The sequence below is a fragment of the Staurois parvus genome, unplaced genomic scaffold (genome assembly GCF_062004578.1).
Source record: "Staurois parvus isolate SC_StPar_1 unplaced genomic scaffold, SC_StPar_1.0 ptg000902l, whole genome shotgun sequence".
NCBI classification, from domain to species: Eukaryota; Metazoa; Chordata; class Amphibia; order Anura; family Ranidae; genus Staurois; species Staurois parvus.
Window position 1 is genome coordinate 1507474 of NW_028318698.1, and position 27977 is coordinate 1535450.

General features: G+C 41.9%; 1 protein-coding gene and 1 long non-coding RNA gene across 2 annotated transcripts in view; one reads left to right on the forward strand and one right to left on the reverse strand.

Annotated features, from left to right (window-relative positions):
• Positions 1 to 5136: 5136 nt before the first annotated feature.
• LOC149442215 (uncharacterized) lies at positions 5137 to 27290 on the reverse strand. Its single transcript, XR_016307211.1, has 2 exons — positions 27228 to 27290; positions 5137 to 5570 (listed from the first exon to the last, which is right to left on the reverse strand). It is a non-coding gene; the product is annotated as an uncharacterized LOC149442215 (long non-coding RNA).
• The window catches only part of LOC149442216 (uncharacterized), a 37883-nt gene continuing 22998 nt past the window's right edge, over positions 13093 to 27977 (forward strand). The window contains exons 1-2 of the mRNA XM_089656396.1: positions 13093 to 13361; positions 17275 to 17389. The gene's annotated coding sequence lies outside the window, so the exon portion shown is untranslated. The remainder of the gene's footprint in view (positions 13362 to 17274; positions 17390 to 27977) is intronic.

A 27977-nucleotide genomic window follows, 5' to 3' on the forward strand; every position in this document is an offset into this window, starting at 1 on the left:
AAGATCAGTGTCATGAATGAACTGTATCTGTGGCGGGGTGACAGTTGCAGTGAGTGGAGGATGATGGATCCACACTGTGACAGATCTCAGGCTGGAATTCCCCAGGCAATGGGGGGAGGTAAAAGGCTGTGACAGCAGGCAGCTGAACTGAGAGATCCCACACAGTGGCAGATCTGACACAACACACCAGCACTGACACAGATCAGAAGGCCCAGCAGGCTGTAGGATCGTGATGTCATCACTCACTGACACATTACATATGTGGATGGCTGGCTGGGTCACACACAGACACGAGACATCAGAGTCAGACATTACCTACCTCTGCAGGCACAGCTCCGCCTTCACTAATAACTGGAAAGAGAAGGGCTGGAACTCCACAGTGAACAGCAGACACCAGCTGGCTTTCAGTAAGGGACCGCATCTGAGAGGAACACTGGAAGCAGCAGCTGCTACACTGGCAGCATCCCACACAGTTCCAGCCTGTGTTGCGCCCAAGCGCCCCTAGGTGGCAGTGCGCCTAGGCGGCTGCCTAGTTTCCCTAGTGGAAGCGCCGGCCCTGGAACAAATGTGATTCCCGTACCTGCAACCAACCCGCATAGTGTGAACTGAGGGTGAGGCCTAAAGGACCGTAAACTGGCCCATTGCTTAGAAAGTTTGGAGACACCTGCTTTAGATTTAAGGTTAGATAACAAATAAAACCCTTCTTTTCCTGTTTTTACTCTTTTTCCCCAAAAAATAGCTTTGCACTTGCTTTGTCACACTGAGAAAGTGGCGGATTTGTTAGATGAATACGAACTTGTTCACTATTTGCCTAAAAAAAAAAAATTAAGACAGTCGAAAAACATTTAGGACGTAATTTTTAGATATTTGCACCTGTTCAAGAAGCGGCCACATTGCTGTCCCCCCCCCCCCCCCCTTCCTGACCAGGCAATTTTTTGCAATATGGCGCTGTTATTTTACCTGACCATTACTCGGTCATGCAACGCTGGGCCATAATGAGATTTACATCCTTTTTTTTTTTTTTCCCCACAAATGGTGGAATTTGATCACCTGTGCATTTTTTTTTTATTTTTTGCGCTATAAACAAAACAAGATAAAACACTATTTTTGGCTATTAAACATGTCTAGTAAAAAATTTTTAAAAATAAAATGTCATAAATTTAGGCCAAAATGTATTCTGCTCCGTGTCTTTGCTAAAAAAAAAAAAAAAAAAACCCCTCCCAATATGTGTAAATGAATTGGTTTACGTGAAAGTTATAGCGTCTACAAATGGCTGTATAGATAATGGGATTTTCTCTTTTCCTTTCTACTAGTAATGGCGACAATCAGCGACTTATAGTGGGAGTGTGGCGGGCATTCTGACACTGGGGGGGCGGGGGCAGACTTGGTGTCACTGACATTCCCAGTGACACCAATACAGTGATCAGTGCTCATAAAAAGCAGTGACACTGGGCAGGAAGGGGTTAATATAAGGGGCGATCAAAGGGTTAACTGTGTGCCGAGACTCGGTGATTGACAGCCGAGGCCGCGAATAGAGGCAAGAGTAGGGCCCCCTACCTGGAACTGCAAAATCTTATAAACATATATATATATATATATATATATATATATATATATATTCCCCGTCCAACCACAGACACCACTATTGAAGTAAAACCAGGAAATAGACTACTTTATTTCAACACAGATTCAAGACATATACATTCAAGGGAACAACCCCCCCCCCCCCCCCGAACTTTACACTCTCTGGATCAAAGTCACATCAAAAGTCGTATCAAAGTAGATGCAGGAACCTTTTAAAAGTTGCTGCGACTTTAAAGTGTTACTAAACCCACAACAGTGGGGACACTAGTTCTGGTGACAGCTGGGGGTCCCCACAACACTAATAGAGGGGAAATCTTCCAATGGGGACACTAGTTCTGGTGACAGCTGGGGGTCCCCACAACACTAATAGAGGGGAAATCTTCCAATGGGGACGCTAGTTCTGGTGACAGCTGGGGGTCCCCACAACACTAATAGAGGGGAAATCTTCCAATGGGGACGCTAGTTCTGGTGACAGCTGGGGGTCCGCACAACACTAATAGAGGGGAAATCTTCCAATGGGGACGCTAGTTCTGGTCACAGCTGGAGGTCCCCACAACACTAATAGAGGGGAAATCTTCCAATGGGGACACTAGTTCTGGGGACAGCTGGGGGTCCCTGGAACACTAATAGAGGGGAAATCTTTCAATGGGGACACTAGTTCTGGTGACAGCTGGGGGTCCCCGGAACACTAATAGAGGGGAAATCTTGCAATGGGAACACTAGTTCTGGTGACAGCTAGGGGTCCCCAGAACACTAATAGAGGGGAAATCTTCCAGTGGGGACATTAGTCCTGGTGAAAACTAGGGGTCCCCAGAACACAAATAGAGGGGAAATCATCTCATGGGGACACTAGTTCTGGTGACAACTAGGGGTCCCCGGAACACTAATAGAGGGGAAATCTTCCAATGGGGACACTAGTTCTGGTGACAACTAGGGATCTACGGAACACTAATAGAGGGGAATCTTCCAATAGGGACACTAGTCCTGGTGACAACTAGGGGTCCCCGAAACACAAATAGAGGGGAAATCTTCCAGTGGGGACATTAGTCCTGGTGAGAACTAGGGGTCCCCAGAACACAAATGGAGGGGAAATCTTCCAATGGGGAAACTAGTTCTGGTGACAACTAGGGGTCCCTGGAACACAAATAGAGGGGAAATCATCCCATGGGGACACTAGTTCTGGTGACAACTAGGGGTCCCCGGAACACTAATAGAGGGGAAATCTTCCAATGGGGACACTAGTTCTGGTGACAGCTGGGGGTCCCCAGAACACTAATAGAGGGAAAATCTTCCAATGGGAGCACTCGTTCTGGTGACAACAAGGGGTCCCTGGAACACTAATAGAGGGGAAATCTTCCAGTGAGGAAACTAGTTCTGGTGACAACTAGGGGTCCCCGGAACACTAATAGAGGGGAAATCTTCCAATGGGAACATTAGTCCTGGTGAGAACTAGGGGTGCCCGGAACACAAATAGAGGGGAAATCTTCCAATGGGGACACTAGTTCTGGTGACAACAAGGGGTCCCCAGTACACTAATAGAGGGGAATCTTCCAGTGGGGACACTAGTCCTGGTGACAACTAGGGGTCCCCGGAACACTAATAGAGGGGAAATCTTCCAATGGGGACACTAATTCTGGTGACAACTAGGGATCTACGGAACACTAATAGAGGGGAAATCTTCCAGTGGGGACATTAGTTCTGGTGAGAACTAGGGGTCCCCAGAACACAAATAGAGGGGAAATCTTCCAATGGGGACACTAGTTTTGGTGACAACTAGGGGTCCCTGGAACACAAATAGAGGGGAAATCATCCCATGGGGACACTAGTTCTGGTGACAACTAGGGGTCCCTGGAACACTAATAGAGGGGAAATCTTCCAATGGGGTCACTAGTTCTGGTGACAGCTGGGGGTCCCTGGAACACAAATAAAGGGGAAATCTTCCAATGGGGACACTAGTTCTGGTGACAGCTGGGAGTCCCTGGAACACTAATAGAGGGGAAATCTTCCAATAGGGACACTAGTTCTGGTGATCTGGGGGTCCTCAAAGAATTCCCTTAATTAGTAGAGATTTCCTCTCACATCCTGTTTGGCTATGGGACAAGAAGTGAACGGAAATCTCCACAATGGGACAGAGATGGCGAAAAAGGAAAATCTGACAGCGGTTATGACCTTCCTTAGTGCCCAGTCATACCAATGAGATTTGCGAATTGAAATCGCATTTAATGAATGTGAATATCAGTGTCTTAACATGTGCGATTTCTAAAGTAGTTCTTGCATTACTTTTTCTGCAGTTTATTGCGATTTTACATACAAAGCAATATAATGAATAGTGCAAAGCAAATCGCAAGAAATCGTTGAAAATCGTCACAATAAAGTCTTAAAAATCCGCACGATTTTAAATCGCAGTGGTGTGACCGGTGACTTTCTTTATCCAAAATGAAAAAAAACATTTTGTCTGTAGTTCTACTTTAACCACTTCCCTTCCGGCCCAATGTATATAAACAGCCAAATGGGAGCATTGCAGGAGCGGGTGGCAGTTTATAAACGTCCTTCCTGCTCCCCGCCTGTGCGCGCTCCTCTCTGTGAGGTCCCGATCATGTGATCACTGATTGGCCAATCAGTGATCACATGAAGAGTAGTAAACAAGATGTCACTTCCTGACATCATTGCTTACTATGTGTGACATCTGTGAATGATCACAGAGATCACATGGTACAGTGCTATTCACAACAGCCTTGTACCATATGACAAGCTGTGACCAATCACAGCTCTCACAGTATTTCTCAATGGCTGCAGGAATGCATCCAGGAGAAGGAGAAATTATTGCTTTTACAGCCTTTATGGATGTAAAAGCAATCCGTGTACATAAAAAAAAAAAATCTTCACCCCTCACAAGTAGTACAGTGTCACCATGGTGACACTGTACTGCTAGGGTGACAGTATGTTAAAAAAATCATAAATAATATAATAAAATAAAAATGTAAAACATTTTTTTTTAAAAATTATAATTTTTGGTTATAAACTAATTTGGGTTATTTTTTTTTTTACTAAAAAGATAGATGAATACATTTTGACCAAGATTTATGAAGAAAGATTATTTATTTGCAAAATTTTATAAGAAAAACACTTTTTTTTCAAAATGTTTGGACTTTTTCATTTATATAGCAAAAAAATAAAAATCCCATTGGTGAATAAATACCACCAAAATAAAGTTTTATCTGTCTCAAAAAAATGCGAAAAAAAATTGGGTGCAGTGTTGCATGACCGCGCAATTGTCAGTCAAAATGTGATAGCGCTGAAAGCTGAAAATTGGCCTGGACAGGAAGGGGGTGAAAGTGTCCGGACTGGAAGGGGGGGGGAAGTGTCCGGACTGGAAGGGGGGGGGAAAGTGTCCGGACTGGAAGGGGGGAAAAGTGTCTGGAAGGGGTTAAGTGACGGTCCACTTTAATCTACTACAGAAAACAGGGAAAATTTGTCCAACCTGCACGAATGTGTAAAGTGTTTACCTTTAAATAAAGTAAAAAAAGAAAAAAAATTAAATCCTGCGACATGTTCTTCGAACGCACTGCAGCGTGGGTGTTTAATGCACTAGAACGCATGCCCGCTGGTGTGAATGAGGCCCTTTGGCTAGGTTCACACCTAGTGTTTCATGAACACAAAATTTTTGCCTGATAAGCGCATAGGGCAGCCCATGGATTTCAATAGCATTCAGCTTCATACGTTTTGATGGGAGTAAGAATGCGCATGTTTGGGGGGGCCATGAACAATGAATGGCACCCCAAGCCTGACACGTGTTTTCCATAGTGTGAACCTAGCCTCGGGGTTTCCATCTGCTTTATTAGCTCCCGGAAGAAGAGATTTCTCTGCACACAATTTTTTTTCCTTTTCTAGATTTTTCTGTCCCGGCAAGGTTGAGGTTGGTGACAAATTGCCTCCTTCTGCTCCTTCAGGAAGGAAAAGATGACTTTGCAGAGACGGCACACTTGCTGCGGGAGAGAAGACAATGTGAGGTCAGTGATGGAAATGTATACATTGTATCCTCTCATTTCCTGTCTATGTAATAGCAGGCATAACAATCCCATTATTTCCTCATTACTGACCTCCGGGCCGACGTATAATGAGCTCAGGGGAATCGGCTGTCATTACAAGGAGCCATTATACCCCAATGTCCAATAAGAGTTCAACACAGACCTAAAAATGGGGGGTTGGGAACCCATCAATCCGGATCAGTTGTGAGCAGGTCCCTTCCTGGCCGAGAGGGGTGGTGGGGGCGGCATTCACTGGGACCAATCCTCCCTATTTTCTTCCTGCAGCAGCTGAAACACAGCTTCTCCTACTCCCCCTCCCACTAGCTGCCCCACCCCGTCTAGCTCCCCCTTCCTTCTGCTACCCTGTGTGCTCCCCCTTCACCCCCAGCAGTGCTACCGGCTTCCTCTCCTGCCAGCTGCTGCAGGGGATCCTTTCAGTTTGGAGAGTGGGGGGGAAGGGGCCGGTAAATATGTCCTTCCCTGAATGAACACAGTGACTGATCAGTACTGATCACTCCTGTGTTCGTTCATAACTGAAGCATAGTAAATTAGTTCTGATGACAGCTAGTGGTCCCAGGAACACTAATAGAGGGGAAATCTTGCAATGGGGACACTAGTTCTGGTGACAACTAGGGGCCCTCGAAACACTAATAGAGGGGAAATCTTCCAATAGGGACACTAGTTCTGGTGACAACTAAGGGTCCCCGGAACACTATTAGAGGGGAAATCTTCCAATGGGGACACTAGTTCTGGAGACAACTAAGGGTCCCCGGAACACTAATAGAGGGGAAATCTTCCAATGGGGACACTAGTTCTGGTGACCTGGAGGGCCCCAAGGAATTCCTTTAATTTTCAGTGCTTTCCTCTCACTTCCTGTTTGGCTATGGGCCAGGAAGTGAAGTGAAATCTCTCCATGGGGACACAGATGGCAAAAAAAAAAAAAAAAAACCCTGACAGGCGTTATAATACTCCCTTACTCTATCCAAAAAGAAATTTAAAAAAAAGAAGTTTTGCCTACAGTTCCACTTTAAGGTAAATTTTAAAAAATACAAATCTATTTTATTTCTATTCAGTGGGCACTGATCTTGTTATTTGACACTTCCAGGTGTGTCAGTGTTGTGCTCCCCCTATGGGTACTGTGGTACCTCCCAACCAGCCCATATCACTGGTGTGTTCTGTACTGGAACCAACCACAGCGGCAGGGGTAATGAGGGGAGAAGGTTTACTGATAACTGTAATTCAGATTGTGTGCCGCCCCCCCCCCCTAATCGCTGTGGTATCTCTCGATCTTCCCATATCATTGATGCGTTCTGAACTAGAACGAACCACAGCGGTACGAGTAACGGGGGGGGCTCACTGATAACTATCATTTAGCATTCATATTCCATGGACTGTTCCCTCACCTCTCCGGACAGCTGCCTCATGTTCTGCATATCGGCAGGCACGGAATCCGGTTGGATAGAAGCATCACGGACTGACCATTTGGAAACTCGGGCACTGCCCGAGGGCTCGGGGTCAGCAGGGGGCCCCTTGAGATGCCCCTGGTACCTTTTTCATAGGCTTTTTTGAGTTTGGGCAAGGACAAAGGGGCCCCATGATCCCCTATTGCCCGGGGGCCTCATGAGTTGTCAGTCCGCCCCTGATCACGGATGCAGTAGCTCTGTGATCACTTGATCGTCTCTGAAACCGTGACATGCGCAGATGTGTCAGGGAGACACATCTTCATGGGGAGACTCATCTTGCCGCTACAACGGTTGTGGGAACGCTGAGGGCGGAAGCCCTGTAGTAGGAATGGTGCTAGTGCTCATTTATTAGTGTATGAAGAAATGAGGGATACAATTCCATGTGCATGCAAAAGTGAACAATATCATGTAGTCTACTGCTCTAAAAAGTAACTCCCACTGCTTACAATAGTTGGGTGTCAAACTGGCGGCCCTCCAGTTGTTGCCAAACTACAAGTTCCATGAGGCATTGCAAGATTGACAGTTACAAGCATGACTCAAAAGACAGAGGCATGATGGGACTTGTAGTTTTGCAACAGCTGGAGGTCTGCCAGTTTGACACCCCTGCACCGCTAGAGGTAGATATTAACCCCTTCCCGCCCAGTGCCATTAGTACAGTGTCAGTGCTTTTTATTAGCACTGATCACTGTATTGGCGTCACTGGGAATGTCAGTGGCAATTAGTCAGTTCCTCCCCCCCAGTGTCAGAATGCCCACCGCAGTCCCTCTTTTTTTAATTGCAGTATATATACCGTCATTTGTAGACACTATAACTTTTACGTAAACCAATTAATTTGCACGTATTGGGATTTTTTTTAGCAAAGACATCATAGAATACATTTTGGCCTAAATTTATGTTGAAACTTTATTTTTTAAAAACTTTTATTGGATATATTTTATAGCAAAAAGTCAAAGATATTGTTTTTTTCTCAAAATTGTCAGTCTTTTTTTTTTATAGTGCAAAAAAATAAAACACACAGAGGTAATTAAATACCACTGAAAGAAAGCTCTATTTGTGGGGAAAAAAGGACATAAATTTAATTTGGGTGCAGTGTTTCATGACCGCGCAATTGTCAGTTAAAGTAATTCAGTGCCTTATTGCAAAAAAAAGGCAAGTGGTAAAAAAAGAAAGCTAATGCAACCATCACATCTAAGGATTGGTAATCAGCCATATATTACATTTATTGTGTGCACAATTATTAGGCAAGTTGTATTTTTAGGATTCATTTCTTTATTGAACAATTACAGTGCTCTCGGTCAATCCAAAATGTTGATAAACTTTAAACCTGAATATTTAAGAAAGAAGAAAGTAAAAGTGAGGTTTTGGCTGTCTTAGGAAAATATCTATGTGTGCACAATTACAGGGCAACTGTTAGTGTGCAGAATTATTATTCAGCTAAATGAAAAACGAACATTTTCCCATCTCACTTGTTTATTTTCTTCTGTTAACGTGAGAATAATAAACAACTCAAAATTTACAAATAAAAATTTCTGACATTTAAAAAAAAAAAAAAAACAGTGACCAATATAGCCACACTTCTTTTCAATAACAGTCATAAGCCTTCCATTCATGGAGTCTGTCAGTGTCTTGACCTGTTGACGATCAACTTTTTGTGCAGCAGCAACCACAGCCTCTCAGGCACTGTTCAGAGAGGTGTACTGTTTTCCTTCTCCGTAAATCTTCCATTTAAGAAGGGCCCACAAGTTCTCAATAGGGGCCATGTCATTATTCTTTCATCTTTAAGGCCTTTACTGGCTAGCCATGCAGTGGAGAACTTCGATGCATGCGATGGAGCATTGTCCTGCATAAATTTCATGGTCTTCCTGAAAGATGCAGACTCTCTACTGTACCACTGCTTGGAGAAAGTGTCTTCTAAAAACTGGCAGTAGGTTTGGGAGTTGATTTTGAGTCCATTTTCAACCCAAAAAGGTTCAACTAGCTCATCTTTCATAATACCAACCCATACCAGTACCCCACCCCCACCTTGCTGGCGTCAAAGTGGAGCTCTGTGCCTGTTACTGATCAAGCCACAGACCCATCTATCTGGCCCATCAAGAGTCACTCATCTCATCGGTCCATAAAACCTTTGAAAAATCTGTCTTCAGATATTTCTTGGCCCAGTCTTGATGTTTCAACTTCTGTGCCTTATTCATTGGTGGTCGGGTTTTAGCCTTCCTTACCTTGGGCCATGTCTCTGAGCACTGAACACCTCGTACTTCTAGGCACTCCAGGTAGGTTGCAGTTCTGGAATGTGACAGCACTGGAGGATAATGGGTTCCTGGTAGTTTCACGTTTCATTCTTCTCAAACCTTTGGCAGTTAATATGCGTCTTTTTTTCTCAATGCATTTCATGTGACCCTGTTGACTATTTGCAAGAAAATGTTTGATGGTTCTGTGACCACGCCCAAATATCTTAGCAATTTCAAGAATGCTGCATCCCTCTGAAAGACTTTTTACAATTTTTCAGTCAGTTAAATCTCTTTTTTGGCCCATTTTGCCTGAGGAAAAACCTTGATATAGGGTGTTGATCTCCTTAGGCCACACTCTCCCTCATTACACAAATACACATCATCTGATATGCTTAAATCCAATAAGCATTAAAGTTTATACAGCTTGGAGTTGGACAATATACATAAAAATAATTATTTGGTCAAAATACTCACTTGCCTAATTATTATTATTATTATACAGGATTTATATAGCACCAACAGTTTGTGCAGCGCTTTACAATATAAGGGAGACAGTACAATTACAATACTTTCAATACAGAAGGAATGTGAGGGCCCTGCTTGTGGAGCTTACAATCCTAATATTTGCATGCGCATTGTATAGGTATTGTGGCAGTCCGAGGCTCTGTCACTATGGAAATGGCCAGGGAAAAGACACAGTTTACATGTCTGCTGACTGCAGGGCTACAGAACATAGTTTTTGAATGGAGAAATCTGCTTTCTCCAGATCTTGGTATTTCCGAATGGGATTCTGTAGTTTGGAGATTCCACAGTGTCTTGGCAGGATGGAATCTCCAACCCAGTGTTCGGGTGTTGTGGACAAGCAGAAGGTAGATGCACACAGCCCTTATATCGAAGTGCTGGAGAGAGCAGTAGGTGATGGAATTTGGAGTTGTTTGAAGACAGAACCCTGACAGGACAGCTGTGAGTTCCTGTGGAGACTACAACTCATGTGAGGGGAATTCTAGGCCCAAAGACTGGGAAATTCTGTCCTGCTCCAAAAGTCTGGGAGACCAAGAGGTTCTTGGGGACTGAGGACACTGTGGAGACCAGTGAGTCCAGGAGGGCTAGAGAGAATCTGGAAGTCTTTGGTGGGTGCAAGCTGGAGATACTGGAAAAACTCTGTCAAGAGGCCGCAAGGGCCTGAACAGCAAGGTGCTGTCACCTGTGAGAGCGAGAGACACTGAATAGCAAGTGTTCTGGGAGACCAAAACAAGCAGAGGTACTGCTGACCAGAGAGCCAGGTGGTTCGGTATTTTTAATTTATGAAGTACGTTGAAACCCCTGCATGGGAATCCTGGATGGACTTTTGTTTTGTTTTCTCCCTTTTACTAAAAATGGACTACCAGGCCCTTAACTATAATGCCTGTGTGACATGGACTCGCTGTACAAAAATTGCATCTACCACTGAGCTAAACATCCCACCATGTCACAGTATGGTCTTCTTTCTTCAGTACTCCTATAACCTTTTTACAATGCAGTTCTCAAAAAAGAAAACCCATATGCTAGATGTAGCCTTACAAGTGATATACACAAAGGCAATATCATATTAGCATCACATACAGTCATGGCCAAAAATATTGGCACCCCAGCATTTCTGTCAGATAATGTACCACTTCGCCCAGAAGTTGCAATTACAAATGTTCTCATGTTTATTTCTTCTTTTTGTATTGGTATGACACAAAAAGCGGAGGAACAAAAAGCCAAATCTGACCACTGGAAACCCCAAAAATATACTGCACAAAATTATTAGCACCCTCAATTTAATATTTGGTAGTACATCCCGTGGAAAAAATAACTGAAGTTAATTGCTTACGATACCCCATCGTTTGATGGAAATGAAAATGATCAACCTACAGAGGACTGAATTCAAAGGCACCCCCAAAAATCAAAGTGAAAAAATGATGCAGCAGGCGAGTCCATTTTGCTGAAATTTAATTGCAGCAACTCAGAAGGGTCCTCAGTAGTTTGCATGGCCCTCATGTGCTTGTATGCATAGCTGACAACATCAGGGTATGCTCCTAATGAGATGATGGATGGTGTTCTGGGGAATTTCTTCCCAGATCTGGATCAGGGCATCACTGAACTCCTGGACAGTCTGAGGTGTGACCTGGCGGCGTCGGATGGACCGAAACATGATATCCCAGAGGTGTTCTATTGGATTTTGGTCAGGCGACTGTGGGGGCCATTCAATGGTATCAATTCCTTCATCCTCCAGGAACTGCCTGCATACTCTCGCCACATGAGGCCATCATCTGTGCGTCCCTCCATGGATATGCCTCCCCAGACCATCACTGACCCACCACCAAAATGGTCATGCTGAACAATGTTACAGGCAGCATAACATTCTTCACGGCTTCTCCAGACCCTTTCACATCTGTCACATGTGCTCAGGGTGAACCTGCTGTCATCTGTGAAAAGCACAGGGCCCCAGTGGTGTCCAATTCTGGTGTCCAATGGCAGATACCAATCGAGCTCTATGGTGCAGGCAGTAAGCACAGGGCCCACTAGAGGATGTTGGGCCCTCAGGCCACCCTCATGAAGTCTGTTTCTGATTGTTTGGTCAGAGATATTCACACCAGTGGCCTGCTGGAGGTCATTTTGTAGGGCTCTGGCAGTGCTCATCCTGCTCCTCCTTGTACAAAGGAGCAGATACCGGTCCCTACAGCCCTGTCCAGCTCTCCAAGAGTAACTGCCTGTCTCCTGGAATCTCCTCCATGCTCTTGAAACTGTGCTGGGAGACACAGCAATATATTAAGTAAGAAATGTATTACTTGGTACTCTAGGTATGCAACGTATTTACTGACCTGCCCCTGTAAATTATAATATATTTGTAGAACTACCAGGAAACTTTCCACAAGAATTGGTGAGCATATCACCAACATATAAAAATGGTATACAGGCAACTCAGTGTGTCCAACCACTTCAGATTGAAGCACAAGCGTGACCCGACACTATTGAATTTTTGGGGAATAGACAGAGTTTCGAAACACTGGAGGGGTACGGACATGCGGCAAAAGGTTTCTCAAATGGAAACCAAATGGATACATCAGCTACATACTTTGGACCCCGTGGGGTTAAATCTGGACATAGATTCAAATAGTTTTCTTACAGATTACTAGTTGTCTTAGGTAAACAGATAGCCATGTATTAGTTTTGTTATCGTGGTTTTAATATTAAATATTCTAGGTGCTGTTGGGGTAACCACCATCCTAGAAGTGTTATTGCGGGCATAGGATTAACCCTAAGAGGTTAACACCCTATGTAGGACTTTATCCCCTTTTAAAAAAATAAAAATGTATTATTTGTTTTGGTTTTACATATTTTATATATTTTATTAAGTATTTATATGCTTATAAGTAGTGCTAATTTGTAGACCCACCCCTCAGATAGGTATTTTGTATACCTATATGGTTGGTAGAGTTTGTGAAGTTTAAATGACGTGTGGTGATAAATGGGCCAAATCTCCTTTTGTTTTCCTAATATTGGGTGTTGATTTTCTCAATACCACTAGAGGGAGCCATGGGTCCATTATGGAGGGTATAGGAAAGATTAGATATATTAGGGGACATAGATTACTAATAGTAATACTCACCTCCTATATTACTCTTTTATAGTGACATAGGGATTCATTTATACATTTCCTAGGAATATTGTTCTTTTATGTTTATTTAGTGCTTTATAATGTAAACTGCAGCAGAATATACAGCCAGTATATTCAGTCTATCACATTGCCTTTATTATTGGTACCGGTGGCCATTTTGTTGTGGCCATCCAATTAGAGCATTTTTGCTCCAATATAACCTGTCTGGAAATTTGGCTCAGGACCTACTGAAGATGCTGCTCTGGTGAAACGTATGTAGAAGCACTGGGAACAGCATTTCTGGGGCCCGTAGATCTTCACATCTAGCCCATGTAACGGAGGCTTGGAACGCACACCGGCCAACGAAGGCGCTGCAGTGAATAACATCCATTATAGGCTGTATACACTTGTACCGGTTATCTAGGCACCTTGTAATGTGAGTGCATTTTTTTACTTTTTTATGTCCAATACCTTAAATAAATACTACACTTAGATGCTTGTAATGCATGTTCATTGCTTCATTACTGAGTATGCCATATTAAGCTGAATCATGGAATCCATTCCTTGACCCAAAGCACCCTTGAGAGATCATATGCTGTTTGACCTTCCTGTAAAAAGGGGTCAAAACCATCTGGTGAGTGCATATATATATATATATTTTCCTTTCTTTCTTTCTTTTTTTTTTACACCAGTGGTGAAGCATTGGGGAGATTGGGTTGATCCCACATCCATTGAAGGACTTGCATCATTGTGCAGTGCTGGGTTATACACTCTGGCAGACTCTTACTTTCATTTTATTTCTCATTTTTTTGTTTTCTACTCTGCACAAATTTGTATTGATGCAGTTTTGATGTATTATTCGGAATCAAGCAAGTGTCTGTCTTCATTTCAGCAAATTGTATCACTAGTGTTTCACATTTAAATGAGCAGCTGCATAATTTGGAATCTGCATTTATTTTGTTTTCACATTGGATAGGCGCCACTCTATAACATCATGACAATTTTAAATAAAAAGCTTTAAATTTTTATACTCATTGATATCATCACTGGGTCTCTGTGCTTTTCTATGAAATGTAGGCAGATCATGGTGGGTGGGAGGGCTGGCAGGGTGCTGTACATACACTATTTTGCTAAAATTATTGGTCGGCCTGCCTTTACATGCACATGAGCTTTAATTGCATCCCAGTCTTATTCCGTAGGGTTCAATATTGAGTTGGCCCACCCTTTGCAGCTATACCAGCTTCAACTCTTCTGGGAAGGCTGTCCACAAGGTTTAGGAGTGTGTCTATGGGAAGGTTTGACCATTCTTCCAGAGGCGTATTTTTGAGGTCAGGCACTGATGTCGGACCCCTGCTGTCCTCACCAACTTGTGACAAAGGACCAGCCAATCTCACACCGCGCTGTCAATTTAACTCCACTAGACCTCTGAAGGTATGTTGTGGTATCATCAGTAGCAGATCCTTTAGGTCTTGTACGTTGTGAGGTGGGGCCTCTATGGGCTTGTTTTTCCAACACCTTTCCACCAATTGGACTGAGATCTGGAGAATTTGGAGGCCAAGTCAACACCTCTAATACACCTATTTATATTTGCTCTGTTCCTCAATTCTGATGCTCACGTGCCCATTGAAGGTGATTTTAACTGGACACAGGTCAGCATGGGCACTCTGATCTACAGCTACATCATGGGTTTGTGCAGACCATTGCATTAGTTCAAACACACTTGTATGTATAATTTAAAAAAAAAACACGCACACACCTTGTTCTCTCTCTCTCTTCCTCTCTCTCTCTCTCTCTCTCTCTCTCTCTCTCTCTCTCTCTCTCTCTCCCCCCCCCTCTCTCTCCCTCTCTCTCCCCCTTCCTCTCTCTCCTTGCAGCACTCTGCCTCCCCAGCACATTGTCTCCCTGCCTGCAGATTCAGAGTGAAGGAGAAATGCTTCCACACTTCTCTTATAAGCATAGCTGCTGACTGGGAGATATTTCCCATCTCTCCACTGGCACACAGAGCGATAATACTAATGAGAACGGGGTGATTAGGCAACTCTGTGCACACACCTATGGGCTACATAGTTCCATACACAACAAACTGCACTGCACTGTGTTCTGACACCTTTCTATCAGAACTTTTTCATAAATTTGAGCTACAGTAGCTCTTTTATTGGATCGGATTATATGGTCCAGCCTTCGCTTCTCACCTGTATCAATGAGTCTTGACCACCCATGTCCCAGTTGCCGGTTTTCCTCCCTTAGACCACTTTTGGTAGTTCTGTCCACTACAGCCCGGGAACATTCCACAAGAGTGGCAGTTTGGGAGCTGCTCTGACCCTCTCAGTCGTCTACTCATTACAATTCGGCCCTTGTCAGTCATTCAGATGCTTACGCTTGCCCGTTTTTGTTTTTTTTTCTGCTTTCAACACATTAACTTCAGGGACATGTTCACTTGCTGCCTAATATATCCCACCTACTTTCAGGTGCCATAGTAACAAGATGTTCAATGTTCTTCACTTTACCATAAGTATATAATGTCTTCTATTTTTCATGCAGTTTTAGTGAGACCACAATATAAAAAAGGGGCATCAGTTGTCAATGACATTTGTACCTGGAGTTCAGCTTTATTATTAATAATAATTATAATAATTATTATTTTTATCGAGGATATAGTGTCAAGTTTGTGCAGTGCTTTACTAAATAGTCTTATTATTGATATGCTCTACAATATGTGCTAAAAACCCAATAGAAAAATCTGCATTAAAAAAAAAAAAAAATACTAAATAAAACAAACATTGGTCCTACAATTTAAAAAAAATGCATCGATACAATCTATGTTGAAATTGTACAGTGAACCTTAAAGAAGCCCATTAAGCATGAGGTAATATACATTTCATGAAAAATATATAATGTATTAAAAAAAAGAGAGAAAAAAAAAAGGAAATAAAACACATCTGCGCCATGAATAATACAACTATGTAATCTATTTTATCTGTAAATAGTCATGTATTCACAATTACCGAATATAAACAGTCATATGCATAACTACTAGATGCCACCCAAAGATGCTACCAGGGAAATGCATAAATTAAAGCAAAAGGCCATGCAAGCAGATTAAGTATTTAAAGGAACATATCCTAAAACTGTAAAATACTAAAATAAAAAGTAACAGATAAAAGGATAAGATATTCAAACAATATTATGCATTTCAAAATCCTACTATAAACCCCTAGGTATATGCATTGTCAGGACGTTGAGTAGCAAAGGCAAAAAAGCCAAAGTGAGTGCCCTCTCCATACAGTTAGTGGTGAAATACTTCAGCAACATAAGTTGCAGGTCTTGTTTGTTTTGCACCCCCTCCTGCTAAACAGTCTAAAGCGATCGCCTCTTCTGCCTACCCCTCAGTCCAGCTTTGAATGCGCACAGCATAGCTCGGGAGCAAGTCCACAGATGTGCCCTCATAGCAAGCAGAAGAAGAAGAGAAGGAGCCTGGAGCATTGGCATGGGACCCCAGAGGAGGAGGTTCAGGACTGCTCTGTGTAATACTATTGCACACAGCAGGTAAATATAACATTCTCTATGTGACTCAAAAAAAAAGATATAAAATTAATTGTGATACAGCATTGTATTACTAAGTAAATGAAAACTGGCCTGGAATGAAGGGATGTGCACAGACTGGTAATCAAGTTGTAACAGAAAAACCCCGAGCTTCACTGGAAAATCTCAACAAAATCAGTATTGCATTGGACAATCTGAAACAATTGACCGCTAGAGCCGTGACATTAGAATATTATACTACAAAGACTAAGGCGGCCATACATGGATCAAAATTCGGCTGGTTCATCAGGGACTAGCTGAATTTTGATCCATGTATGGGCAGGCTGGTTGTACAGATCTACCGATCAACTTCTGTAAAGCCAGCCTGTCTAATTTTTCCTGATTGAATGTGTGGATGTGGGAATTGGGCCATATTAATGTATGGGCTGCCTTAGTTCTGTTTTGCTGCAAGAAGATAAATCCGTTATCAGGTTCATTGACATGCACATAAATAGTTCTATCTGGTATAAATATACATTTCCACATTATCTATTACATTGTCTCAAACATCATGCCTGGTCTCCTTAAACTCATGGGACAGTTGTAGCCTCTGCACCCCATAGTTATGCCCCAGGAGACTAGCATTCCCACCCAGCAGATGAAGGCTTCAAAACCTCTTTTGGAACTGAATGTTTACAGTTATTTTGTCGCTGCTTCAGTGAGTAGATTAAAAATGAGTGACATGAGATATGATCCAGCCTGATAATTCTCCTCCCTTCTATCATTTCATGTCTAAATCATACATATATATTCTTTTATCATCTCAGGTTTCATTGTAAAGCTGTCTAGACCCAGTGCCATCAGCTGCAGAAGACAGAAGAGCCTCCAAGAAGAGTCAGAGGGTCCTTATAGCCACACATACTGCATTGACCAGGACATCAGGTACCCACACGTAGTGCTCAAGACTTAATTTTATCCATTTGAACCTGATTAATATATGTATTTTTGTACGTTTCGAGAGTTATCTTGAAAAACCTGATAGTAAACTTAATTTTTTTTTTAAATGCTATCAATTACAATCTATGCATTGCTCCTAGTTCTGTACTAATGAAAAATGTAAAAAGTCTGTATATTTGTAGTATTCCTTAATAGAGCCACTGAGAACATAGATAGAAAAATAATAGCACATATGAGTATTTCCATTTGATTCAAAACCTAATCCCATTAGGAAATCCTATTGAAAAATTAAAGGCTATTTAATGCTCTGTACTGCCATTTTGGCTGTGAAAGCATAATATTTTATATAAACTGCCTTGAACTATATTTCATAACCCAAGCTTGAAGTATCTTGCTAATTGAAGAGTGTAAAACGCTTAAAATGTTTGGACAGAATGATGGCACATCAGTAAGAACTTGAAGATCTTGGCTGAGTTTCCATCATTTCCTGTATGAAGATTATATGTTCTTGCTCTATTTGTGAAGGTTTCCATTCACACTCCACTAGCCAATTCCAGGGTTGGAATCTTAGGGTTCCTCCAGAGGGGTTACTTGAACCGTGGTTGACCTCCTATTTGGTGGTCAAGGACCAACACCACTTGGCAAAGCCATCAGCATGGCACCAGTGGTCTTTTTAGCTGTCTGTAAAGCTGGCCATACACCAGTAGAATTTAGTTTGAAAATGTTTGTTTTCTGAACATTTTATACTTTATTTTTTTATTATTATTTTTATTTAATACAGGTACTTATATACCTTCAATTTACTCCGTCAATTTACACAGCACTTTACATATATATATATTGTATATTCACCATTTCTAATGTTCACTGGAGTCAAATCGATGCTTGCTTTCAATAGTAGTGACAAGAAAATTAGAAGGAACACAATTGAGAATTTTTCTCGAATGAAATTCTGAATGCATGTGGTTTCTTTTAAAAAAAAATACATATTATAACAAAACATGTCTGATATGTCTGGGATTTCCTTCAAATAGTAGGTCTGGATGAAGTTTTAGAGGGTTTTCAAACAAAATTAATTTACTCAATGATGGCAAGATAGAACTTTCTGACAAACAACTTCTCTACAGAACCTAAGCATTTATGGCCAGCCTAAGAAGGGCATTTTGACCACCACTGCTGTAAGGACTGCATTCTTTTTACTGATCACCAATGTAAGAGGAATTTTTGCCATTTATCATTGATTATCTAGTTTAAGGGTTCCCCGACACCTGAAATTTTATTTTAAGGGTTCCTCTGTGATAAAAATGTTGAGAGGCTGTAAGATCAGGTTGATGTTGACCTTTCTCCAACCTTGTTAATTGTTCAAGAAGAACCTTGGTCCAAACACAAATGGTTCTCTGGTTTCATGTAGAAGAAATTTTGAGATCCCTGCATAATATTCAAAAGCCAATATTCAAACCCTAAAATTATATTGCAGATTACCAGTCCTTAGATGTGGTGACTGCATTAGTTTTCACTAGAACATTTTTCTCACTTATAGAAAATACCTGTTGCTCTTGCCAGAAATGCTGAGTTCTTGTTAATTTCTGTGAGCTAAACTGACAGCAAAAAAAATTATATTGCTTTTGTGAAATACTAATTCGATCAATTTGACCATGTAATAAAGCCAGACATGTTTGCAGTTCAGCCTGGGTGACAGCCAGCTTTAGTTCTCATATATACTTTAGTTGCTAATATGATGTTTGGGAGCAGTTGGGTGTTTTTTTTTGTTTTTTCTTCCTGAATCCCCTGAACTCTCCTGTTATCCGTGTGTCCATGTACACATTGTCATTTAGAGGAGTTTACAGGCAGCTGAGTTTAGTGGCATTTCTCTGAAAGCAAAAACTGTGTTTAGGACAAGTTTACTGGCATTTTTAATGCCAAATGCGCCTAAAGGCATTTAGCACTTCAGCTGGTTTTTTTTTCAATGCCCAGAATAAATAAAAATTCTGGCCATTGAAATAAACTCCCAAACACCAAATGTTGCTAAATTCACCTAAACTGATTTTCTCTTATCAGTTGAAACAGCATTGACAAATAAACCAGTATGCATGAAGCCTTAGATACAGTGCAGGAGTGAGTAAGGCTCCATGCACACTAGAGCTTTTTTCTTTTCTTTTTTTTTTTCCGTCAAAAAAATGCTGGTAATAGTGTTTCAGTAGCAATAGCATTTTATTAGTGTTTTACAGTACATGTAGGGGAAAAAAAGCTGCTAGGAGCATTTTCAGAGTGTTTAGGAGCATTCATCGTTTGTTTTGTTTTTTTTTCTGCTGGAAAAAACACTTCCCAAAAAAGTTTTTTTCCTGCTCCTAAATCCTAAGGGTTGAAAAGCGCTACTAGCCTAAAATAGTTTGCATACACACATAAGATAACAACACTATTTAGCTTCTAGGAACAGAAAAAAAAATGCTGATAACAGCTTCCAGGAACTTAAAAAAAACATTATTGTGCATGGTACCTTAACCGCTTGCCCTCCAGAGGATTTACCCCCCCCCCCCTTCCTGACCAGGCCATTTTCTGAGATACGGCACTGCGTTACTTTAACTGCTTTCTTTCAGTGGTATTTGATCCACTCTACGTTTTTGTTTTGTGCTGGTTTTTTTTTTGCGCTATAAACAAAAAGGCCAACAATTTTGAAAATAAAACAATATTTTTTACTTTTTGCTATAAAACATATCCAGTACAAAAAAATGAAAAAAAATCAAATTGTCATAAATTTATGCCAAAATGTATTCTGCTACATGTCGTTACTAAAAACAAAATCCCAAGACTTAAATATTTGGTTTACGTGAAAGTTATAGCATCTACAAATGGTGGTGTACAGTATATATACTGTAATTTTATTTATTTATTTTTTACTAGTAATGGCTGCGATCAGCGACTTATATCGGGACTGCGGTGGGCATTCTGACACTGGGGGGGAACTAACTGCCACTGACATCCCAATGACACTAACACAGTGATCAGTTCTAATAAAAAGCACTGACACTGTACTAATCATACTGAGCAGCGAGGGGTTAACATCTGGGGCGATCAAAGGGTTAACTTTGTGCTGTGTGTGTTTTACTAGGGAGACATGCTGCTTTGTATTGCTATGCAGAACAATACAAAGCAGCATGTTGGTGCTGACAGGGGAGAGATCTGTGTTTACACACAGACCTCTCCCCTTTCACTGTTCCTCAGCGATTGCTGGGTGCCGGCGGGGAATTTCCGGCCAGGACCTGGTGATCGACATCTGTTGCTGCCAATAGTGGCGCGGGTAGGGGTATATAAATATATATATATATATACACACACACGTGATTTTACTCAGCCCTGCGGCTGCCGCCATGTAGCAGTAGTTCTGCTATAGGGCAGTGGGGAACTGGTTAATGTAGCCATGAAGGGGCAGGAAGTGTCATTTACAGGATCTCCAGGTGAAAACAAAGGGAACAGAAGCTTGAAAAAGAAAACTAATACAGCCACCCCATCTAAGGACTGGTAAGCTGCAGCATGTTACATTTTGAGGTTTAGATATACTTTAACATAATAATCAGCCAACCTACTAAACCAGCCTTTCTCAACCTTCTAACACCAAAAGCAGGTCTCAGTGATCCCCTGCTGAAATGAATTACAGTGGTAGTCAGTGTTAATGCCTCCATTACAGTGTTGGCCAGAAAGGTTAAAAGGATCATTGGTGTCATGCTGCTAGCTCTGCCAAGTGGCCCCAAAACAACGTAAGCTCAAGGAATCCCTAGCAACCCCTGGAGGAACTATAGGGTTCCTTCAAAACCCTGGTTGAGCTTAGCTGTTCTAAACCAAACCCCCACCCACTATGGATGTTGCAATATATATACTGTATATAGTCAGTGGGATGCTAGTTTTAACTGAATTTTATTTATCCTGAGTTCACTCCTATACATAGCCGAAAAAATAAAATGGAAATAAATGATCCATCGTAATCGGCCACCCACAGTTTCATTTGTGCCTGGCTTCGAGTAGTCAAACTACTGCAATCAGTACAGCTTGATTAGAATGGCTTCTTACCAGTACTGCCATCTATTTCATTGATTTCCACCACATTTTTTATTCTTTCTGGTCACTCAAAGTTATGAAACCATTGCAAGAACGGGTGGATGCTGCATACTATACATTTCCCTGTGATAATTTGATCACTTTTACATTGAGCACTGGCAGAGGACAAACATTGCCACCATTTCTAAGTATATGGCCCCACGGGGGGGTTTCAGAAATTGCATTGGGTTTATGTGGTCACTTTAGATGCAAATGCTCCTCAGAGTAATTGTTCTGTCCCCACATGAAGGCGAATGAAGGTATATCTGATAATGGCTGTGTAACTTCCTACCTTCGTATCCAAGCAGTGGAGCAGACCGGACCGGCAGATGTTCAGGTTAGATGGATCCAAACGTATACACGGGAATGAAATCAGCGTGGGTTTATTTGGTCCAAAATACAGCGACAAACAGTGATACAATACTGTAAGGCAGTAGAGGTATTGATGCTGTCCTGTGATATCTTTCCTGAGGCTAACTGCTGGTCAAAAACTGATGCCTTCACAAGCCCAGGGTATTGAATGTCCTGTCACACAGCTATATAGCAGATAAAATGGCTGCAGGAAGTGACCAGAACCAAGGCTTGCCTAAAACCACGCCCAGCAGAGAAAACACTTACTAGCTATAACAAAGGCATGCAGCATGCAAATTCTGGCCAGCAGATGGCAGCAACAGATCAAGACATAGAAACAAACATGGTGAAATAAGAATTGGTGATACAATGCACAGTTAAATAACAAATATCAGGGGAACAGCACAGTAATCACTCCTTGGGGAGTATCCAAACCCAAAAATGAAAATGTAATATATAATACAGCTTAGCAGTCCTTGTGGTGGCTGCCTTAGTTTTTTCTTTTTATATTTTGTTTTTCACCTGGTGATCCTTCTTGTAGCATATTTCCTGTCCTAGGGTGACAATGCGTACTTGCTATACTGCAATAATATATGTATAAAATATTTCATAATATTTGAAATTGGACAGGTTTGGATAAATGGCATAGAGATCTTGCCATTGACGTGTGCAAGAAAAAAGACAGAGGCTAACATATGATAAAATATCACTTTATAGTAGACTCCTTTAATAAAAGTAAAAGAGCAGCAGCAGACTGATGAGCTCATTCCTCTTCTCACTCTACTGTAAAGGAACTGCAGGGACTAGTATGGGGTCAAGTTCAGGTACTTTTACTGCTTGCTTTAGAATTACATTTTAATAATTTATTAATGAACACAGAGCTGCTTTAATGATTGGAAATTAAAAGATCAGAATGGGATTTTTTTTTATTTTTTATTGTCAAATCATAATTACCTAGGTGGATGCTACATCTGTCCCCCACCGGCTCGAAGTATGAACTATTGATCACAGAGTTCTCACGGCCACTCTGAGCAGAGAGCGGACAGTCAGTCGCTGTCTACTCTATCCCCTCCCGTGCTCACTGGAGCGCTGGGTAGTGAAGGGGGAGGGAACGGCTGGCTCAGGCTATCAGCAGATCGCTGAGAGGCTGAGCCAGGCGCCGCTTCTGGCTCTGGGGTGGATCCCAAAGCTCACCAGTGTGTTTTCTGAGTTTGACTTTCCTGTTGTAAAGAATGGTCAGGCTGTTTTTTTTTGTTTTTGTTTTTTTTTTTTAAATGGCACCTGTAGGACTCACAACACAGCACAAATAAAGTGAATGAGAAATGGCTTCAGCTTGGCTTGCTACCTCCCAACACCTTTCGTCCATGTGGGCCTTAATCATAGATGCCCATGTGGACCGCTATGATTTAACCCTTCATGGGTGAAACACATTGGGTGGTTTATCCATGGGTGGAGAGCCCAGCTGAAGCCATTTCTCATTCACTTTATTTATGCTGTGTTCTTAGTCTGTGCGCAGACAGGTGCCTTTTTTTTTCTTTAGCCTGGATGGAGCTTAATGAGCCAGTATTCATCCCGACCAGCACCAACGAACAGTAGGACCAGCCAGCCGTGTTTATTATCTGGGTCTTTTGAATGGTATGTTTTTTTTATTAGTTCAGCCTACAACTGTAAACTTTTTTTTGCTATGTGTGGCTGCATTTGGGAGAGATGGCAAAAGAACATGATGGCAACAGAAGCAATTTTAATTAGTAGGGTGGGAAAAAGCTACACCCTCCATTAGCCTTAGGGCTTGTCTTGATGAGCTTAAGGTTTGGGGTGATGGCAGTTTGAGACCTGAATTTGACCTGATTCAGGTGGGGCTTACATTCATAAAGCCCTGTTCATGCATACTGTAATGACCTGCATTTTAATGCACTAGAAGAACTCAGATCATGGCATGGACACACAGAAAACATTTGTTTTCTTCAATTATTTCCTGGTTTCTGGCCTATCCCAAAATGTCATACATCCCAGGAGACTTCATGGGATTATTTTTTCATCAGGTGGGGAGGAGGGGCTTTCCCAGCTAAGCATGCTATACTGCCGGCATGCTTGAGCTAATGGAAGATGGATTCCAGGAAATAAACACTACATGAATTATCTGCCCTTACTCAAAATGGCCTCAGTCAGAAATGCTGGGGGGACATTTTTCAAAGTGATTTCTCAGCAAAAAAGAATGGAGACTTCCAAATACAATTTTTAGTGCTGCTTTAACATGTTGATACAATTTCCAACTTTTCAAAATCAGTGAGTTCAGGGCTGCTGCAGGTGGATTCAGGTTGGAGAGTGGTAGAGTTTGCCTATCTCTTCTAGGCTTAATGAACCCGGAAGTGCTCAGCTCCAACCATTTCTGGGTTCAGAGCTGTCAGAATCTCGGTGGCAGCAGTCAAGTAAGCAACAGACTCTGTATTCCCAATCTGTTGGGGCTAAAGGCAGATGGGATCTATTTAGTTACCATAAAGCATACCTGTCACTCTGCATGTACCATTGCACTTGTCAGACCCCTTGTAATCGTAATTAAAGTGTAAAAAATAAATAAGTAATAAAATAAGAAATACTTTTTTTTTAAAAATGTGTTTAAAATTTTGGTGCAAGGTTTTAAGTTTTTTGCTTTCTTTATCATAAATCTTTCAAAATGATCCAAACTGCACATTTATCTTCAGATATAAGAGATATACATACTGTGTAGTTGGATAGAATAGATGGATGAATAGATGGCATGCATGCATACATACATACATACAGTGGAGTGTTTTGGTTTTTGTGCTGCCCTAGACATCACAAAAATTGGATCCACCCTGCGGAGAGAACCGGACATTGACCAACAACACACCTCTCCCCGAGTCGGGCTCTGCATACACCAAGCAGCCCATAGCCTCTCTCAGATCCTAACTGGTCCCCATGCTGCCCCCCTGAAAAATGTCACTCTAGGCAAATGCGTTGTTTGCTTTGTGGTAAATACACACCTGTATGTATGTATGTATTTAATGGTGTGTCCAGAACATAATGAGAATGATATTTTAAAAAAAAAATTTTACATTTTTTACAATTGAACATTGTCTCCTTCAAAGTATGCACTTTGTCAGGGAACACAATGCTCCCAGCGATTTTTTGTTTTGTTTCATTCTTCATAGCATTCCTGGAAGTCTTCAAGTGGGATGGCGTTCAGAGCCTGCGTCGTAGCTGTTTGGACCTTATCCACACTACCTAAATGATGTCCTTTCAAACCCTTCATCTTTGGGAATATGAAAAACTTGCAAGGTGCCAAGGCGGGGCTGTAGGGTGCAGTGGTGTCTCTAGGGTTGGTGTCACCTGGTGTTGTAAAACATGGTGTCATTATTCCCCCCCCCCCCTAATAATTTGTTTTCCATTTTTTGAAAGTGCGCCAAAGATGCAGCATAAATGACTTTTGGTGTCCTTTCAGAAAATGCAGAGAAAAATTATGCACTTTAATAGAAATCTATAGGACTCTACCTGTATACCTCTATTCTCCCCTCCATATCCCTCTCATATGCTCCGTATCTCAGTCCCCTCCTTGTATATCTCTTGATTATCCCCCTGTATTTCTATTATCCCCTCCATGTCAATCTAATATACCCCTCCAGTGATGCTCCTGTTTGTTTCTCAGGTTTACGTGCCTTTTTCAGATTTTTCCATCAGGTGACCAGCCTGCTAGCTCTGCTGCATCCATGGAGAAGTATGAGGGTGGAGCACTAGATCGGTCTGCGCCCTCCATGACTTGTGCTGCTGCCAATCACAGTATTCCACCACCCATTTTTCTGAGGAATTTGTCTATTGGCTGCTGGGCTGTCAGTTGCTCTGTGCTTCTAGGGACACTGAGAGGGGAGAGCGGTAGGATCTGGTGTACCCCTTTGTTAATCTGGCTCTGGATGTCACCTGTGTGCGGTGCGCACCCCCGTAGTGACGCCACTGGTAGGGTGGATGGGGAAGCACTGTGATGTGTTTTCAGCTAAAAACCCTGACAGCCAAAGCACTGACTCGGTGCATTTTTGTGATGGATCCAAGTTCAGCCGATCTTAGGATCACATGAAAACCTTTGTCTTAAGCGACCGAGAACTTCCAGGTAAAATCTTTGATTCACAGTTTGACCAGTAGGTACAAATTCCTTATGGACAATTTCATGTGAATCAAAAAAAAAAAAAAGGTAATTGATTTGACTTTTCATTTGCTCATTTGAGCTTTCTTGGGGCGAGGTAACATAGGTGTGTGCCATTCTGACCTTTGCGTATGATCCTGAAACGAAGAAACAAACACCCAGGATTCATCTCCTGTGATCACTCGACTCCAAAAAAATCAGGTCCTCTTTCCAAACGGGCCGATAGCTCTTGGTAAACAAGTTGATGGTGTTCCTTCTGATCAGGTGAGAAGTTCTTTGGAACAAGTTTTTCACACACTTTTCTCATCTTCAAATCCTGAGTCATAATTTCATGAATAATTGGCAATCGACATTCTATTCCTTTTTTGACAAAGAGGGGCATCCTGATCATTGTTCATTCATCAACACCTTCCCGTCCTTCCTTGAAGGCCTTGTGCCATTGGTACACTTGTGCAGATGATAGCGCAGCTTCTTCATTAGCTTTCCTCACCATTAATAAAGTTTCTGATGCACGTGTACCCAATTTCACACAATTTATCATGTACCGCTGTTCCAAACTTGCTTGCATTTTTTCTTAATATGAGACATTTGAACAGGGTGTCACAAAAATAGAATGTCTAGACTCTGACACTGCTGGAACGCAACTGATCAGTGTCCTCCAAACTGGCCTGGAGCAGTGCTCTCCAAACTGTTTCCCTTGGGCCGGGTATGGTCCTTTGCTTGTTATCTGGCCCTTTGAGCACTTTTCTCCCACTGATGCATGCCATTATTCCTCCCACTGATACCAACAAAGGGGCATAACTACGCTTACTGACATCAACAATGGGGCACTATTCCTCTCCCTAATGCCAAAGATGCATTGTTTACTCCCACTGATGGCAGTACAATTTCTACTCCCAATGGCCACAGTCCAGCCCCCCCAAAGTCTGAAGGATCGTAAACTGGCAATTTGCTTGGAAAGCTTAGAGACCCCTATTCTAATGTATACTTGACACCCTACCCCAAGTGACCTTGGCCAGGTTTTCCCTTCACAGAGCTTGCCTTGAGCGTGGGAACTTCATTGTCATTATATTCTGGACACACCTCATAGACTTTATTGCACATTCGCATCAGTCCATGCCCTCAAGAGCTTACAATCTAAGGCCCCTATCTATACACAGACTAGAGCCAATTTAGGAGCAAATTAACCTTCCAGCATGAAAATTGTCATATATTGAAACTCACCTGCCCTTAGATGAGGTGGCTGCATTAGTTTTCTTTTTTCATGCTAGGCTCAATGTCTGCAAGTATAGAAAAATCCTGTTAATCCTGCCAGCAATCCGGCATCCTTGTAACTTCACAAGCGTCTAAAACTGTGTTATCAGCCTTCCCAGCTATCTTCTATAAAATACAAAATAACACTTCTATAGAGCAATATCTTGAGGTTTAGCAATCCTTGTGTTGGCTGACTTCATCTTCTTTTTTTTTCCTGGCTATTTTAACTTTTTCACCTAGTGAATCTGCTAGTAACACACTTCCTGTCCTAGGGTGACTACACTAACTTGCTACACATGGGTATAAGGGAGGGGTTTGTAGTCCAAATCAGGAGAGCAACCTAGGGTGACAACACTGCTTCTCCAAAGACACAGTGCGGTGAGTGACTGTTGTCACCACTGGACAGAGAATGCTTACCTTCCAGATCACCAGGTTAAAAAAAGGAAACACGCCAAAAAAAAAGACTGAGACCATCCCATTGAAGGACGTCTAAGCTGCAATGATTCTGATTACTATGTACTTACAGAAAAGTGAATAATTGACTATTTATGTCCAGGTCTAATATACGGTTATGTAAGAAACAGATTGACTTTAATGTATAGTGAGTGTCAAATGCCCTCTTCACACATTACATTCATTCTGTCACCCAGCTCTTGCTGAGATGAGAAGATATGTGTAGAGCAGCAGCTGAATCTGCACAGATCATATATCTACTCTACA